Source organism: Lissotriton helveticus, chromosome 2_1 (genome assembly GCF_964261635.1).
Source record: "Lissotriton helveticus chromosome 2_1, aLisHel1.1, whole genome shotgun sequence".
Classification (NCBI taxonomy): Eukaryota; Metazoa; Chordata; class Amphibia; order Caudata; family Salamandridae; genus Lissotriton; species Lissotriton helveticus.
The window spans coordinates 1,258,294,051-1,258,313,836 of NC_136059.1; the positions used below are offsets into that span (position 1 = coordinate 1,258,294,051).

The window sequence follows — 19,786 nt, forward strand, 5'->3', positions numbered from 1 at the left end:
TTCTTTGAAAAGATTTGAAAAGGGACAGTACAGATATTCTTGCTGAGGAACCAACTCTAATTAATGCAAGATCATCTGGGGCTGTTTTATAAATGGGATACACTGCCATGGGCAAACCTTTAAATGGGTGTGCAGGGTGCAGACCTCGCCATTGTGGCCTATTAAAGTTAATGTGCTGACCCTAGGACAGCAGCGAACTTTCTCCTGGCCTGGGGAAGCAGATTAGGGATTGGCAGACCAACTGTTTAAAGCAGCCGGTCTGCTTTTCATCTTTTAGGAGGCAATGCAGTGGAACCAGGTCCCAGATGAGTGGGGTCCCAGACTGCCCTTCCTGACTGCACTTACTTATAGTGCATCCCAGTACCTCCTCACATATTTGTATGCCTGTTTACCTGGAGACATGCTAGATATTAAGGGCCAAATGTATCAATGTTTTGCACTGCCGTTGCACCGCCATTGCACCACACAAGGTGATGCAAACCTTAGATTTAGATTTACCAATCCGCGCAAGGCTACCCTGCGTGACTTGTTGAATCTGGTGTATCTCAAGGCAGCATATGTTGCTGCCTTGCATTACACTGCATGGCCGGGGCATTACGTGGGTGGAGTGTGGGTGTTCCCACCCATCCACCCATGTATTCTAATGCATTCTAGATTTACCAACACTGTTAGACCTGGGAAGGAGTCAGAATGTTATGCTTTCCCACCATATTTATTTTTGCTTTGCTCTTTCTTCTTTTTTTTAGTGTGCTGCATTCCGCAGCACCCGTAGAAAATATAAAATGCCTCTGAGGACTATTTCTGTACAAGAAGGTACCACTTCCTGCACAAAAACAATCCTGCCTGCAAGGCAGGCACCCTTGCACCACGGTGCAAACATGCCTGTTATGGCGCAATCAATCAGCATTTGTAAAACATAGCACTATCACCCTTAGAAGGTATCTGGGCGCTGTGTCTCCATCGAAGAGCCAGGTCTTGAGTCTCTTTCTGTAGTCTTCCATCAAGGAGGCTGTACATAGCTAGAGGGGAAGGTCATTCCAGGTCTTGGCAGCAATGCAGCGATGTAGGAGAAGGAGCAGCCACCTTTGTGGCTGCGACGGATGCAGGCTGTGTGTGAGAGGGTGAGTGAAGAGGAGCGCATGTGTCTAGAGAGATGGTGGAAGTTCAGTTGGTGGCTGATGTAGGCAGGTCCTAGAGTGTGGAGGGCAGTGTGGAGGGCTTTGTAGGCGTGCGTGAGGATCTTGAACTGGCATCTCTTCTGGATGGGGAGCCAGTGGAGGTCTCTCAGGGGCAATGTGGGTATGTTTGGGGAGGTCCTGGATGAGTCTTGCTGCAATGCTCTGTATGGTCTGGAGTCTTCTGAGGAGCTGGGTGGAGATGCCAGCATAGAGGGTGTTGCGGTAGTTGAGGCTGCTGGTGACGATAGCCTGCATGACAGTCTTTCTGGTGTTTGTTGGAATCCATCTGAAGATTCTGTGGAGTGTGTGGAAGCAGGAGGGTGCGAATGCGTTAACTTGTTGTTTCATGGGTAGTTGGCTGTCAAGGATGATGCCGAGGTTGCATGCATGGTTGGTTGGTGTGGGTGTAGGTCTGAGTTCTGCAGACCACCAGAAGTTCTGAAGATCAGAACTTCTGTTTTTTGGGAGTTGAGCTGGAGGCAGTTGTCTCTCATCCATATGCCTACGTTGGTCATGGCATTGCAGGAGTTACTTTTGGCATTAGAGGGGTCCTCACTGAGCGAAAGGATCAATTGAGTGTCATCTGCATAGGAGATTACGTTGAGTCCGTGGGGGGTAACCATAAGAAACAGATACTACTTTCCTACACAACCCCCCCAACGCAAAGACATTAAATTAACCTTGACCAGTGGAGTCTTAATGTTCTAAGTGGAAATATCTGGAGAGTACATCTGCTTTGGCATGGTTACTCCCAGGTCTATGTTCCACTTTATAGTCCATCCCCTGTAGGGAAATGGACCACCTCAAGAGTTTGGGTTTTCACCCTTCATTTGTTTTAGCCATAAGAGGGGCTTATGGTCTGTCTGAACAATGAGGTATGTGCCAAACAGGTATGGCATCAGCTTCTTCAGAGCCCAAACCACAGCAAAGGCTTCCTTCTCCATGGCTGACCAACGTTTCTCTTTGGGCGTCAGCATTCTGCTTATGAAAGCGACTGGCTGATCCTGACCCTCTTTATTCGATTGCGAAAACACAGCCCCTACCCCCAATTCAGATGCATCTGTTTGAATAATGAATTGTTTGGAATAATCAGGACTTTGCAGAATAGGAGCAGTGCACATGGCCTGCTTCAGGTCATCAAATGCCTTTTGACAGCCAACTGACTACTGAACTTTCCTAGGCATTCTTTTAGAGATAAGATCGTTTAAGGGGGTCACTATAGATCCATGACTCTTAACAAACCTCCTGTAGTACCCAGCCAGGTCCTAGAAAACTCTGACCTGAGTCTGGGTAGTTGGAGCAACGCAGTCCATGATGGTCTGGATTTTGCTCTGCAATGGTTGAACCTGGCTTCCACCCACAAGGTGGCCCAGGTACACAACCGTACTCTGCCCTATCCTGCACTTGGTGGCCTTGATAGTGAGGCCTGTCTTTTGCAGGAACATTTCTCAGGTGGACCAGGTGATCCTCCCAGGTGGAGCTAAACACAGCAATATCATACAGATAAGCTGCACTATAGGCTTCAAGGCCTGTGAGAACTTTATTCACCAGCCTTTGAAATGTGGCAGGTGCATTCTTAAAACCAAAAGGCATCACCACAAATTGATAATGCCCACTAGGGGTTGAGAATGCTGTTTTTGGTTTAGCATCCTCAGCTAATCTGATTTGCCAGTAACTAGCTGTCAGATCAAATGCACTTAGGAATTTGGCAGAGTCCAAAGTGTCAATAAGTTCATCTGCCCTTGGAATTGGATGAGCATTAGTCCTAGTGACTGCATTGAGTCCCATGGTGTCAACACAGAACCTCATCTCTCTCTTATCACCCTGGTTGTGAGGTTTTGGTACCAAGACTACTGGACTAGCCCAAGGCTATCTGAGGGCTCAATCACTCCAAATTCCAACATTTTCTGAACATCCGTCCTGATACAGTCCCTGACATGGTCAGGTTGCCTGTAAATCTTATTTTTAACAGGCAGACTGTCACCTGTGTCCACCTCAGGTATATACCAGGTAGTCTAACTTGGAGTCAGTGAGAACATGAGTCTATACTGATTGAGGACCTTCCTGCAACCAGTCTGTGGCTGTTCAGTGAGGCTGCTTGCCAAGGCTACACCATCCACGGAACCATCATCAGGGTTCTGTGAGAAGAGGTCAGGGAGTGGGTCACTCTCTTCCTCTTGTCCCTCATCAGTAGCCATGAGCAAGCCTATGTCTGCCCTGTCTACATATGGCTTGAGCCTGTTCACATGGAGCACTCTATGGGGGCTCCTGGGAGTTCCAAGGTCCACCAAGTAGGTAACCTCTCCCTTCTGTTCAAGAACGGCATGGGGCCCACTCCACTTGTTTTGGAGAGCTGCTGGGGCTACAGGCTCTAACACCTATACCTTCTGTCCTGGTTGATACACAGTAAAAACAGCCTTTTGGTCATGCCAGGCTTTTTGTGATTCCTGGCTAGCCTCAAGGTTTTTGGATGCCTTCTTCACATACTCAACCATCCTGGAGCGGAGACCAAGTACATAGTCCACTATTTCTTGTTTAGGTGGTTGGAGAGGTAACTCCCATTCCTCCTTAAACAAACATAAGGGACCCCTAACTGTGCCCTTTTTGAAAGATCCTATAACCAATCCCTATAAACGCTACAACGCATTCACTTTCTTCAAAAAAATAGCTGTCGCTTCCCAAAAAAATAAATAATCGATTACTTTCATTACACTTTGGTTTAATAATATTTTTAATCTTTATCATTTAATACATTTTATTAAACAAAAAGTGTTACGAAAGAATGAAAACTAACGTGGGCCTACTATTTCAACCTGTTATAGAATTAATTTTTAAGTTAACAAACAAAATGCACACAAAACACATTTACTATTTCTAACTACCTGCCTCCTCTCTCCTTACAATAAGCCTTACCACTGTTGTTTTTATTTTAATAATTAAAATTCGCCTTACCCTGATGGAGCTCTCCCTTGCATCTGATCCTTAGTGCAACGATCCTATTAATGACAAAAGTTATGTATACGCGGCAACGTCATGTCTTTCTGTCAAAACGGGAAAAAGGCAGTTTTCTCCATTGACTTCAATGTTAAACCGTGGGAAAACCTACAAAGACATTAAAAAATATATGTTACTGTTCTTTGTAAATTCTTAAAATATTTTTTTTAAATATTAATAATAACGTTTTTTTCAAACATGTTTTGCCTATTTATTTATATTGCTATGCTTTTTTTAATTGTTAATAAAAAATGTTTGTTACAAAAAAAAACATTAATCTGTGTATTCTTTTTTTCTTGACAGTTTTATTTTTAATATATTATATTGTGATGTTTACATTTTGGTATTGAATATTAATATTTTTATGTTTTAAAATCTATTTTAATTCATAACATTTTCTAAATAAATTCTTTTTAAATATTACTTTTTGCTCTGATCCCTTCTCCCCAAAAACTTTCTTTTATTATAAATATGTATTTCTTTTATTAATGTTAAAATATTGTTATATTTTTTATGAATTATAAAAATACATTAGATAAATAATATTTTTTAAAAACTCTTTGATAAAAAATATTACCTGAGTATTAATAAATACTCCCCCTCCCAAAACTCCTATTTTCCTAGCATCCCATCTCACTCGATTTGTACTTTTATTTATTTTAATATAAATACCAATTTTATATCATTCCATTAAGGCTGTGTATTTTATATTTATAAAATACCTGAGCATTAATTCTTTAAATAAAAAGTATTTTAACACTATATATCACTCCAAATTTTCTAATTAATACTTATTATTGCCTCACAATTTTTTATTCAAATTATATTAAATTACTTGTTTTTTTTCAGAACAAAATTTAATTGGTTTTCAAAAACAGACAGAATACAGGAATTAATGCACCGCTCCCGAAAAGGAATCAGAGATGCAGCGCATTCATTAGATAATCACGTTCAGATATATTCTGTCAACATTCCCCCCACAACTCCCCCACCGCTGCCCCACCCGGTACCCTCCCATAACCCCGCACGGTGTAAACAGTGTCTGTCAAGAGAAGTGTAGCCAGTAAAAGAGCTGCGTGTGAGCCTCTTCAACCAGAGACAGGTAGGACTTGTGCAATGTCAGTGGCTCGAGGCACCGGGGGGTCCAGCAGCAGGCCCCGGTAGTCCGCCCACTTTTTCCAGATCCTAAAATGTTTCGTAGGACACCCCCTGGCCTCAAATATTGGACGTTCCAGCCCCATATTATAGTCCAAGCCTCGTTTCCATACTTCTAGCAGCGGGGCTCGAGGCGCCTTCCAGGCCCGGGCAATGTCTCGTTTGGCCACTACGAGGCCCAAGAGGAGCAAGTGGCGTTTATACACATTCCCCCCCACCTGTTCCAACACATGCAGGAGGCCCAGCTTCGGCGTGCGGGGAAGTTCCCAGCCTAACACCTCCTCCAGACTATCCCATACTCCGGACCAGAATCTCTGCAGTCGCACACACTCCCATACCGTATGAAGAAAGGAACCCGTCTCACTTCCACATCTCAGGCACGCCGGGGAGGCAATCAGCCCCGCCCGCCACAGTCGTTCCCTTGTATAATACGCCCTATGAAGGTATTTAAATTGAATAAAGCGCAGACGCATTGCGATTGCTGCCCCTCTAGGGGCTTCAAGGGCTTCTCTCCAGTCTTCCTCCTCCAAACTGCCCAACTCTTCCTCCCACACCAGGCGCAGCTTATCAAGGGACTGGGAGCAGTGGGTAACCAATGTTTGGTATATGCTAGAAATTTTTTTGGATTCCAATTCCCCCATAAATAGCTTAGCTTTTAGGGGACTGAACTCCGGTAGAGAGGTCAAGTCCGCTATAGTAGGGGTCAGGGCATGCCTGAGCTGCAGGTATCGGAAGAACTGAGACTGGGGCATCTCGTATTCATCACGCAGATCCTGGAATGATTTGAGAACCGCACCCTTCAGAACGTTGCCAAGCGTCGATATGCCGATGGCGTCCCAGCCCTCAAAGCCACGCAGGGACGCCAGACCTGGCAACCTCCCGTTGTGCCACAAAGGGGTATCCCCCGTCAATTTGTTCCACCAACCCATGCGTTTCAGCGCCTCGCGCCACACCCTAAACACCGTCTGAGTGACCACCGGGAGTCTCCTCCGGAGGGCCGCCGAGTATAAGACCGTGTGGAGTGTGTGCGGGTCCATCAGGTACCTTTCCAGAGCATAGGTCGGGTCGCCCCGATCCCCATACCACCAGTCATTAAGGACCAGCAGGTGCGAAGCTTGGTAATAAGACTGGACGTCCGAGGTCGCCAGTCCTCCACAATAGGTCGAGAGGAAGCAGGTGCGGAGCGCCACCCTCACTGCCCCCCCGGTCCACAAGAACCGACCCAGAGCCGAGTTCACTTGCCGAAACCACTGCGGTGAGATAGGATATGGGTGATTCTGCAGTTGGTAGAGAATACGGGGCAGCGCCACCATCTTGAAGATGGCTGATCGCCCATATACATTCAGAGGCATCCTGGACCTTATTCGCATATCCGACCTTACTTTATCCCACACGGGGAGCACATTGCGGGTCCACGAGACGCCCGGCTCAACGGTCAGAAAGACACCGAGGTACTGCAGGCCTTCCGTCACCACCTGGAGGGCCGAAGCCCACGGGCCTAGGGCGTCACCGCCTCCTAGGGCCCACAATTTCGACTTTTTCACATTCAGCGTGAGTCCGGACACCTCGCCAAAGATGCGCATTATTTCCAGGACTCTAGGACCAGATCTAGTGAGATCCGTAAGAAAGAAGAGGACATCGTCCGCATAGAGCGCGATTCTATCTGACGGGCCCCCCATCCATTCCACCCCATGCAGCTGCGCATCCACTCTCATCCACGCCGCCAATGGTTCCATCGCCAAAGCGAACAGGTAAGGCGATAGGGGGCACCCCTGTCGGGTACCTCTGCCTATCCGGAATGAACTGGATACTGCTCCCGCTACTCTCACCGCCGCCGTCAAGTCAGTATATAGTAAATGAATGTAGGACAGGAAGCGCGGGCCCAGATTGAGGCGGAGAAGAAGCGCCCGGAGAAACTGCCAGCTCAGGGAGTCAAATGCCCTATCGATATCCGCCAGGAGAAGGGCCGCCGGGATTCCCGCCGCTCGCGCAGCCTCCACTATTAACTGTGCTCGTCGGATATTATGTCGCGTCGCTCTATGGGGCATAAAACCGGCCTGGTCAGGGTTAACCAGGTCTGCAATGTAAGGGAGTATGCGCCTCGCCAGTGCCTTGGCCAACACCTTCGCCTCGAAATTAAGCAAGGAAATTGGTCGGTACGACTCAGGGCGGTCCGGCGGCCTTCCCGGTTTACAGAAGACCACCACTTCCGCATGTCGCCAGTCTGCCGGCAGACATCCACGATCCCTGGCCGCCTCCAGAGCCTTCCTATAACGCATCCCCAGTTGGAGATGGAATGTTTTCATGAATTCACATGAGAAGCCGTTCGGTCCAGGGGCCTTGCCTGAGTTCAGCTCACCTAGAGCCTCCCCCAGCTCCTCAGCCGACAACGGGAGATCCAGACGGGCACGAACCTCGTCCGAGAGCGCCCGGGGCGGAAGGTCCGCCAGGAATCTGTCTACCTCTTCCGCCGGGAGAGACTCCCGGGGGGCATACAACGTCGCATAGTATTGCGCAAAAGTGTCGGCCAGGACCGTTGGGGCCACTATAGGACCACCCAGCTCGTCCCGGAGCCCCGGCAGGGGCTGGGCCTGAAATGTGCCCTGGCACAGCCGGTAAAGCATCGTGCTAGATTTATCCCCCCATTGATATATCCTACTCTGAGTAGCTAGCCAAACTTGGCGGGCCTCATCCAATAATAAGGAGGAGTACACCTGTTGGTGATATAGCAGCTGCCTCACCGCGTCACCACCCTCACCCAACGTGCTTTCCGCCTCCCAGCTACGGACCTGACTCGCCGCCTGCTCGACGGCCAACTGGTGGGCCCGGCGGTTCGCTGCGCACCACGCAATGTCCACTCCGCGGAGCACCGGCTTCAGGGCTTCCCACTGAGTCATGGCATCTGTTTCGGGCCCATCATTCTCCGCCCAGTAATGCGCTATCGCCTCCCTCATGTGAGACTGGTAATCATCACGCTGCAGGTGCCACGTAGAGAGGCGCCAACGAAACGGCTGTCGCGTCGCATCTAGGAGTAGCGTCAAGGAGATCGGAGAATGGTCCGACAGGCCTCTCGGGAGTATCGAAGTAGAGCCCACCCTCCCTATCCAGGGTTGGGGGACAAAGAAGTAGTCCAGGCGGGAGAAGGATTTATGGACTGCCGAGACGAATGTGTACTCACGACTACATGCATGCTGGTATCGCCAGGCATCCATCCAACCCATCCCCTGCGCCATCCTGTTCAGTTTTGTGGCAACCTCGGGAGGTGGACCCACCTCAGGCCTATATCGGTCAAGTCGTCCATTCATCACATCGTTCCAATCCCCACCCACAATAGTCAACACATGCGGAATCTCGGTCCAGACATCAAACAGTCGTTCTATCAGAGCCTCCTGCAGTGGTGGTGGGGCATAGACACTGCCAAATACCATGGGCTCACCACCCACCATCCCCTTGACCAACGCATATCGACCATGCACATCCAACCACTGTGTCTCATGTACATATCGTGCTCTGCGGTGAATCAGAATCGCAACCCCTCTGGACCCTCTCGCAAACCCGGCGTGGAACACCTGGTCGTATCCGTATCTACGCAGACTAAGGGTCTTGGTGCCCATGAGGTGTGTTTCTTGAAGGAGCAAGACATCCGCCTTTTCTCTCTTCCCCATCCGTAGTACTGCACCCCTCTTAATTTTGTCAAGCACCCCTCGCACATTCCAGCTCAACACTCGTAATGAAGCTCGAGGGGGTTCCCCCTCCTGACCATCAACCGCCATCAATAGGCCATACTTGCAAACTGTCCGGCAGCAGAGGCCACATACACACATACACACACTTCCCGACTTTCGTAGACACCGTGCAGAAACCAACCCCCCCCGACACCCCCCAGCCCCAACTACCCCTAAGAGACCTAACTCCTACCCCCATTTCCTCAAACTGAGACAACAACCCACCCTCCAGCCCCCCACCCCATACCTCAGCAACATTGAAGTACCTGTCGCGGCGCAGACAGTGTCTAACCCCCAACGGGAGGCCAGAGACTCACTGCTCCAATGGATCCCCCCCAACTACCCACCAGGCTTCAAACTACCCCCACCCAACTCGCGGGCACAAAGTCCGGGAGAAGACCCGCTCTGTCTCGAGCGTCTCCGACCCACACTCCACCCTTCAACAAACTGTTATGTAATACAAGATCAAGTGGCATGACCGCTATCAACATCTGACCCCCCCCCACACCAATGGAGCCCTCTCGGCCCCTTCGGGCCCTAACCGTCGCCAAACATGATGCAACACAGGGTCTCAAGTTTTCGGGGGAGAGGAGGTTGGCGCATCCACTGCCTCCTCCGGTTCCTCTTGGGGAGGCGGGCGCTTCTTGGAACGCGCCCTCCGATTGCTCCTGCTGCGTGACCTGCGCGGCGTCTTCCCACGTTCCGTTGTGGATGACGAGTCCGAACCCCGTCTCGGCGGAGTATGTACCTTGACCCGCACTGTCTCATCCGTCCACTCAAAAACGTCCTCCGGAGAATTAAAGAATTGAGTGCGAGATTGAAACACCACTCTCAGCCGGGCCGGATATAGCAGGGCATAGGGGATTTTGAGTTCCCTCAAGCGTGCCTTCGCTGCAGTGAAAGAATGTCGCTGCTGCTGAACCAGTCTAGTATAGTCGGGGAAGATTAGAATTTTGTGATTATCATAGAGTAGGGGATCCTTAGCTCGGGCTTGTCGCAATATTACGTCTCTGTCGTGATAGTTGAGCAGTTTGGCTATCACCGCGCGGGGACGGGCACCTGTAGGTGGCTTCGGGAGTAAAGCACGATGCGCTCGCTCTATGACGAAGCAGCGCGACATGGAGTCCGGTGGAAGCCAGCCCTCCAGCCACTGAGTCAAAAACTCCTCCATGTTCCCCTTCTCACAGTCCTCCGGAAAGCCCACAAAGCGCAGGTTATTTCTTCTGGCCCGTCCTTCCGCGTCCTCAACACGCAGCGCCAGGCCCCTTTGAATCCCCTCCATGGCGGCAACCTTCTTCTTGAGGATCACCACGTCATCTTCCACACCTGAAATCCTGGTCTCAGCTTCAGTAATGCGGGCCACCGCGTTGCGTAAATCCTGTCGAAGCAGGGTTACATCTGCACCGACCGCCCCTATCTTGGCATCCAGCATGTCTCTAGACTGCGTGATCGCCGCCATCAATGCCGCGTTGTCGGGTCCGGGGCCCTGGTGGCCTCCGGCGGCCCCGGCACCCCCACTCGGCCCGGCAAATTTATCCATCGGGCCCTGTTTCGAAGCGCCACCACTGTTGCCTCCCCTGGTCATGGCGCACTCCAATTCCTCAACAGTACTCTAAGGAGCCTGGGGTCCAGTGGCAGCCTCAGCCGTCAACTTGTGTGTCAGGAATAGGCCCCCTCCAGACAGGCCGGCGCGATCTCCGGCACCCCAAAGAATGCCCCTGCGGCGCTGCCCTCAACACGCCAGGAAGCAAGCCAGTCTTGCGTCGGGGCCCCACAGGGAAAATGCTGCAATGTTCTCCGCCTCAGGTATCGCCTGCCGCCACCCAGTTCGCGCTCCGCTCTACTCCCGCGGAGACATGTAAGGCAAGCGCCCACCAGTGGCCAGACACTCCCTAGGGCAGTCACTCCTCACTAGGGCGAGCCCCCGCGGCCCGGTATAGCCGCCGAGCAATAGGTTCCGACCCTCCAAAGCTGTCGCCCCCAGGCATGCAATGTCGAGAGGGGGGGGGGCACGGGGGGAGGTGAAGAAGACGGGGGACGGATGAGCAGCCGCCCCCTGGTGCTCCAAAGCCCCAAGCCCCGCGGTCCGCTCCGACCACCGAACGGGGCCGGGGGACTGCCTCTGGAGCGTCCCCTCCCCCACTAGGCCTCGCACCACGCCAGCACCCCTCACCTGACCGAGCCCCGTCCGTGCTCCGGGCACTCCTGCCCGCCGACCACTGGTCTCGCCGCCGCACCGGCCCCCGCTCTGCCCACACGTCTGTAGCTGATCTCGCTGCGGGGGCCGCCCTCCGCACCCCTGGCTCCTCGGCGTCTCCGCACTTCCGGGCGGGCCGCCCGCAAAATCGAGGTCCCGGCTCCGGGCTTCCGTGTAGGCCACACCTCCGTCCCAGCTCCAGACCGCTGAATGAGGCAGAAATCAGCGAGCGATGGCCCTCAAACCGCCGTCGGGTCTCCCACTACTGCTGCGGTGTACAGCCACACACTCTGGGGCAGAATCCGGTCGGGGGAACGCAGGATATCTGTAAGGATAATGAGCGGCGGGACGGAGCTCGCTCAAGCCACGTCCGCCATGCCTGCCGTCTTGGCCACGCCCCCTATTAAATTACTTTTTAAAGTATTTTTAAAACATTTAACATAAAAACTCTACTAATAAAATGAATACCTGAGTATTAATAAACACCCCCACCCAAATCAACATTTTTTTTTAATTACCTGAGTATTAATATTCATTAAAAATACTCTGAAGTGGGGGCGTGGCTAGCAACCGACCGAGATGGTGGCGTAGCTTAGGAGCTCTGTGAACAAGGCGGCTCCATTGCTTCAATCCGATCACTAATCCGGCAAAATTGTACCTCAAGAAGCTGATCCAGGAGGGGGGAACCGAGAGGCACCGTCCGCCACCACTCCGAAGCAGATCCGACGTGGGAAACCAAGCGTGGAGCACGGTGAAGGTGCGGGCCTTTCCACGTCCCGGCTACACCGGGTTTGCGCTGTATCGCTGCCCGACTGGAAGTGTCCACGGGACGGAGACGCTCGCCGGAAGTCGCAGCAGAAAAGAACGAGCCGCAGAAAGGTTTGCACAAGCGGCGGAGCGGCATAAAAGGCACAACTGACCCAGCACCCCAAGAGCGGCATTTTCACCTACTATCCCCGCGGATGCCATCAACACCGGAGGGGCAGTGTGAAAGGCCCCGACAACGGCACAATTGCAGAGCGACTTCCAGGCTGGGGGTAAGGAGGCAGTTCAACCGCCTTTGGGTGCACGTTGCTACCCGTGCTCATTCCCGCCCCCCCGACCCCCTGGAGCGCCTATATTCGGCAAGACGCTGGAACCTACGAGGTGCACATGAAAGGCCCGGAGAGATAAGGGGCCACGTGAGAAGTGACTGTTGGCAGATACTTAACAGTCCACACTAGACTCATTGACTCACTTCCCATAACGGCAGCACGGGGTGGTGCCTGGTAGGGGGACCGACCCACTGAAGGGCGAGCAGAGACTTTTGCGGGCACCAGTGCGAGCCGGTAGCGCCCAAACCCCCCCCCCAAAAAAAAACTGTTGGGGCATATGTGTAAGAATAAAGGAGAGCCGCCACACCTGACGGGCTACATAGCGATTGGGCCATGGAATGTCTGCCGATTCCGGTGCAGCAAGGGCGATACCGCGGTAGCACCTGTATGTGAGGAATTTGATTAGACGCGCCACCACAGCAGCACAAACCGCAGTGACGCGGGAGCTCCGAGGCACAACGCCATTTTGTCTCCCGCGCCCAAACAGGTCTCTCCTTGTGCGTCTGGACACCATCCGTGCTGCCTTGAGCCCCGAGACGCCTGAAATAATTGAATACTGCCACACGACCGCCCACGCCCAGCGACATGGCAAAGGGAAGAGCCATGGCGGGAAGGGGTCCAAGGAACAACGCGGCACAGACGAGGCTCGAAAAATATGCATATGATAAGGCCACCGCGCAACAACCAGAAGGACGCACTTCCGCCGGCAAGGGCCCGGAGGGAGACGGCGCCAAGAAGGTGACGTTAGAAGATCTAATGAAAATGTTATCCAGTGTGCAGACGACGGTGGGATCCATCTCTACGGACGTTGGCCTGTTGAGGGCGGACTTGCATAAAATGACGGAACGGGTGGCACAGGTAGAAGTGGTCACAAAGTCCCTGGTGGTGGACACCTCCGAATTACAACAGGCAATGGAACGTATGGAAGCAGTCACCAAGAAACTCCAGGAAAGGCTGGACGACCAGGAAGGACGTTCGCGACGTAACAACGTACGGATCCTAGGAATACCAGAGTCAGAAGTCAAGCGAACAATGGATCTCTATGTCGAAGACCTAATCAAGACTAAATTGCAACCAAAAGGTCTTTCCCACTTCTTTTCCATCGAAAGAGCGCATAGGGTCCCCGGTGGAGTACCGAAACCGGGGGCACCACCGCGGCCAGTACTGGCCAGACTCTTTAACTTCCGCGACAGGGACGCCATACTCCAGACAACAAGGATTTCACCGCCTATCAAAATACAAAACTCCACAATTGCCTTTTTTCCAGATTACACGGCCGAAGTGGCCCGGCGTCGAAAGAACTTTACAGACGTTAAAAAAGCCTTGCGGGCGAAGGAATTGCCCTATTCCATGCTCTTCCCGGCGAAATTACGAGTGGTTGACAATCACAAAGTATGGTTCTTTGACACACCTGAAGCGGCACGAGAATGGCTGGACGGCTGGCGGTGAGTGGAGGCCCCTCGGCGCACGGGCAGGGGTCAGCGCGACCAACGAACAGAGATCCGACCGAGTTCACAGACATCGCCCGGGCGAAGTCAAGACATTGTCTCAGAGGCGGGCCTGGAGGAAGACGTGCTGCCCTTGGGCTCCAATCTGGGAGAAGCGGAAGAGGGCAGATGGGGTCACTGCCATCACGGAACTACTTACCCCCACAAGCAAGTACAATGGGTTGGGATGGGTTTATGCACTCTGCTAAGTTGGGGAGGCGGGCGGTTCTATGTCCGTGCAGCAGGGAGGCAGGGAGGGGAGTGGGAAGGGAGATTTCAACTGTTTTAATTAAAGTTTTGCACGAAAAGACACGACATGAACAGAAACACACACACACCACTCACTGGGACGCTGGGTCCACAGCACGGTTGGGAGAGACACAGAGGCCCACATATAGCACACCTCACTATGTCACAACACTCACAGGAGACCGCTTCTAGCGGCGCATTGCAACAGACAGTGGTCCCACCCCTAAAGATATTGACCTGGAACATACGGGGACTGGGCGACAAAATTAAGAGTGGATTCGTGATCCAGGCACTCAAACGCCAAAACCCACATTTGGTTTTACTACAGGAGATGCACCTCACAGGTAGAGCATGTCAGGCACTAGACCGCAGAGGCTACAAGATGGTGGCTCAGTCAGAATATACTTCTGGTTCTAGGGGAACAGGTATCCTTTTGAAGAAGACCTCTCCATTCATTCTCTTGCGCCGCTTTGCTGCAGTGCATGGGCAGTGGGAGGGTCGGCTTCTAAACATTGTATAAATTTATGTCCCACCAGCACTCCTCACAGTGGCCCTGCCGGCACTGGGAGAATTCCTGCTCAATCTCCCGGCGGGAGAGACACTCCTCGGAGGGGATTTTAACGCAGTGCTGGATCCAACGTTGGATAAATCCCCAGTCAGGACACACGTACCCGGTCCCACCAACCTACACGGTTTCCTGGAGGCCATGGGCTTGATAGATCTCTGGCGCCACAGACATCCGAACACGAGGCAATACACCTACCACTCGACCGTACACAACAGCCTATCTCGAATTGACTATTGCTTGAGGTTGGGAGATGGAATGCAGGACATCGACACCATCGAGATACTGCCCAGGGGAATTTCTGACCATTCTCCGATAGTATTGACATTACTCTGTCAGGAAAAGACTCGCAGGAGGATATACACCATATACCCTAACTTTTTGAAAATCCCAAGCATCAGAAAAGATCTGAAGAAAGCGACTAAGTTGTATTTTGCCGAAAATAAAGGTACAGTGCCCTCCCCCTTGACCCTATGGGAGGCATATAAAACAGTCTTCGTGAACAGGCAATCACTTCCATTGCGGGGCATAAGAAAGCGCAGAGTCAGGAACTTGTGGAGTTAGATCGCGCCTTACATACAGCCACTGTAGCTCAGGCGGCAGATCCCACGATAGACACAACTCACACTTTACAGTTATGCCAGCAGCGATATAGGGAACATCTCAGACTGCAAGTACTGGATAATATCTCGGCTACGGCCCATAGGGTGTACAAGGTGGGCGATAAGGCAGGGAAGATGTTAGCCTGGTTAGACAAGAAAGGTGGGAGCAAAAGAGGCATTCAACAGCTACACACCAGTACAGGTCGAATACAAACGCACCCTGAAGAGATTGTAAATACACTGGCAGATCACTTCGAGGAAGTGTACACCCCAGTTCGGGATATCACAGAACATATAGAGATCCAAACACTTACACCAGAAGCGGTCCAGGACTTGGAAGCCGACCTCTCTGTTGAGGAAATACAATTAGCAATCCACGCGATACAGTCAGGGAAAGCGGCGGGCCCGAATGGGATTCCCATAGAGTGGTACAAACTCATGTCGGACACGCTCAGCACGTCCCTGCTAGATATGTACACAGAGAGCCGGGAGAAGGCAGAACTCCCCATAGACCAACGGACAGCCACCATAGTGGCAATCCTGAAACCTAGCAAGCCGCCTTCGGCATGCACGTCGTACCGCCCGATCTCTCTCATTAATGCTAAAGCCAAAATTCTTGCGAAGTTGCTAGCCACGAGATTGATGCCCCATCTCACACTATTGATACACCCCGACCAATCAGGCTTCATGCTGAACCGGAGCACTGCTCTCAACCTCAAGCGAGTGCATGGGGTAATGGCACGGGCTCCGTCACTAGTGGAACCAGCTGTGATCCTCTCATTAGACGCCAAGATGGCATTTGATATGATTGAATGGGGGCACCTCTTTGCAGTCCTGACACGTATGGGTTTTGGCTCCAGGTTCATAGCTTGGGTATATCTCCTATACGCAAATCTGGTCGCACACATTACAGCCAACGGTCACATCTCACGCACGATTCACCTGGCAAGAGGGACGCGACAGGGCTGTCCCCTCTCCCCCTTATTGTTTGCCCTGGTCTTAGAACCACTGGCGACGCTGATCAGGAATACACCGTTATTAAGAGGTATTAGCTGGAGGGAGGGATGGGAGGACCGCGTGTCCTTATATGCCGACGATACGTTGGTATACCTGACGGACCCAGAAAGAAGTGTACCAGCCCTACTGACCTTATGTGATGACTATGGGACGTCCTCGGGCTATACTCTTAATTGGTCAAAGTCTATCCTTTACGTACTTAGGGGGCCCGCGCCGCAGCTCGGCGTACAATGCCCGCTGCAACTGACCACATCATCTTTTAAATACCTTGGTATCCACGTAACTGACAATCAAGCAGATTTTTTCAATAAAAACATGACTCCACCCAAGACCCGACTCCGAACTGACGTCAAACACTGGGTTTCGCTGCCATTGACACTCCTTGGTAGAGCGGCACTTTATAAAATGATGGCACTCCCGAGGTTCCTGTATGCACTGGAAAACTCACCCAACCCTGTCCCGCGGAGTTATTTCCGACGGGTAACAGTCTTGGTATCCAACTTGCTCTGGAGCAACAAACCGGCGCGTATCGCCCTTGACAAACTGACCAGGAGTTGGTACGAGGGGGGGATTGCTCTGCCAAATTTGCAATTATACTACTGGGCCGCCCAACTTAAAATCATCAACCAGTGGATTCATGCGCCTCGAGATGACCCGGCGTACAGGGCTGATAGGACTCAGCTAGGCACAGACCGTATGCTTTCGGAGCTCTATGACAGGGGTCAGGCGGCTCGACTGTTAGGACCCACTAAACACACAGCCATGCTGTGGCATGCGGCACAGGCGAAGTTGAAGTGGAAGGGTACCATCACTAAGCTTACTCCGCTCTGGGACACTAAGGCATTAGGACAGTTGAGGAAGAGTAAAGGGTTTACACAATGGGACAACATTGGCATATCTACGGTAGGAGACCTATGGGATAAGAGAACGGTGGTCCCGTTCTCCCTTTCTACAGCAACAGTATGATTTAGGCCCCAACGGAACCTATAGATATGTACAGATAAGACACGCATTACTGCAGGCGATACCACTGGACAGTGAGGTCCCGGAATACTCCCCACTGGAGGATAGATTGCTCACGGATTATATGCAACGCAGTGCCACCTCCCTTACCTATAAAAAACTGCTGAACAACCGGATCACTGACATAATATCAACCTCAAAAATATCGAGATACCAAAATATTGAGTCTACAATATCGAGGGACAAAATATCGACTGCCTATCTTCAAACAGGTAAGTACTAAAATATCGACTTACAAAAATATAGACTTTCAAAATATCGATTTTTTTAAATGTCTTTAAATAAAGTTAAAACTAATATAATAATAAATATATTTAATATAAACTTAGAAAAAATTATTAAATAAATGTAATATTAATAAATAATTAATATAAATAAATAAAATGATATCACCAAAAATAATACATATATATTATATATATATAAAAACATATTACTAAATAAACATATATAAAATGTTTACTGTAGCATAGCAAAATGGTTAAAATTTATTGTTACAACTCTAGTGAGTTCAACAGTAGCAAAAGCGTTGGATAGTGTAGGGGTAAAATTTACTATTCTCACTCCAGTGGGTGCAACAGTAGGGAAAGCGCTGGATAGCGTAGGGGGTAAAATTACTATTCCCACTCCAGTGGGTGCAACAGTAGGGAAAGCGTTGGATAGCGTAGGGGTAAAAATTACTATTCCAACTCCAATGAGTGCAACAGTAGGGAAAGCGTTGGATAGCGTAGGGGTAACAATTACTATTCCCACTCCAGTGGGAGCAACAGTAGGGAAAGCGTTGGATAGCGTAGGGGTAAAAATTACTATTCCCACTCCAGTGGGTGCAACAGTAGGGAAAGCGTTGGATAGCGTAGGGGTTAAAATTACTATTCCCACTCCAGTGGGTGCAGCAGTAGGGAAAGCGCTGGATAGCGTAGGGGTTAAAATTACTATTCCCACTCCAGTGGGTGCAACAGTAGGGAAAGCGTTGGACAGCGTAGGGGTTAAAATTACTATTCCCCCTCCAGTGGGTGCAACAGTAGGGAAAGCGCTGGATAGCGTAGGGGTTAAAATTACTATTCCCACTCCAGTGGGTGCAACAGTAGGGAAAGCGCTGGATAGCGTAGATGTTAAAATTACTATTCCCACTCCAGTGGGTGCAACAGTGGGGAAAGCGCTGGATAGCGTAGGGGTTAAAATTACTATTCCCACTCCAGTGGGTGCAACAGTAGGGAAAGCGTTGGATAGTGTAGGGGTTAAAATTACTATTCCCACTCCAGTGGGTGAACAGTAGGGAAAGCGTTGGATAGCGTAGGGGTAAAGATTACTATTCCCACTCCAGTGAGTGCAACAGTAGGGAAAGCGCTGGATAGCGTAGGGGATAAAATTACTATTCCCACTCCAGTGGGTGCAACAGTAGGGAAAGCGCTGGAAAGCGTAGGGGTTAAAATTACTATTCCAACTCCGGTTTGTGCAACAGTAGGGAAAGCGTTGGATAGCGTAGGGGTTAAAATTACTATTCCAACTCCAGTAAGTGCAACAGTAGCAAAAGGAAAAAAACATAAATAAATATAATAATTAGAAATATTATTACCAATTAAATTAAATTTCCAATACCAATTACTTTTATTTACCAAGTAATTTTATTTAATGGTCAATTATTAATTAATTAACAATTTTAATTAATTAATTAACATATTTAATTAATTATTATTAAATTACTTCCCACCCTATCCCCCTATAAACTCACAACCCACTACAGAAATTAATGTACTAAATATTATTTATTTATTAATTAAATATTTATAATTAATTACCAATTATATTTTAATTATTTACCAAATAATAATTATTTATCAATTATTATTAATTTACATATTTAATTAATTAAAATTACATTACTTCCCACCCTATTCCCCTATAAACCCACAACTCGCTACAAAAAATAATTTAGTAAAAAATAATGATTTATCAATTATTCAATTATAATTATTTTTCAATTAATTTTTTATTATTTACCAATTAATAATTAATTAACAATTATAATTATTTAACACATTTAATTAATTATATTTAAATTACTTCCCACCCTATTCCCCTATAAACCCACAACCCGCTACAGAAAATATTTTACGAAAATGTAATTATTGATCAATTAATCAATTATTATTAATTACCAATTATATTTTAATTAATTAACAATTAATAACTAATTAACAATTACTATTATATTACAGATTTAATTAATTATATTTAAATTACTTCCCACCCTATTCCCCTATAAACCCACAACCCGCTACAGATTTATATTACACAATTATTACAAATTATAAAACACTTACCTTATTTTCGATATTTTTGTTGTCTATATTCTATCTAGTCGATATTATGTCTAGTCTATATTTTTGATTCGATATTTTGGCTATTAATATCGATAGTAATCGATATTTTTGTAGTCTATATTATGTCTGGTCGATATTTTGTCTAGTCTATATTTTTACCTCGATTTTATGTCCAG

The 19,786-nt window shown here is 49.3% G+C and overlaps 1 protein-coding gene across 1 annotated transcript in view; it reads left to right on the forward strand.

The window, feature by feature from the left end:
• Nucleotides 1-19,786, forward strand: part of STPG2 (sperm tail PG-rich repeat containing 2) — a 2,154,459-nt gene that overhangs the window by 17,234 nt on the left and 2,117,439 nt on the right. The window lies entirely within an intron of this gene.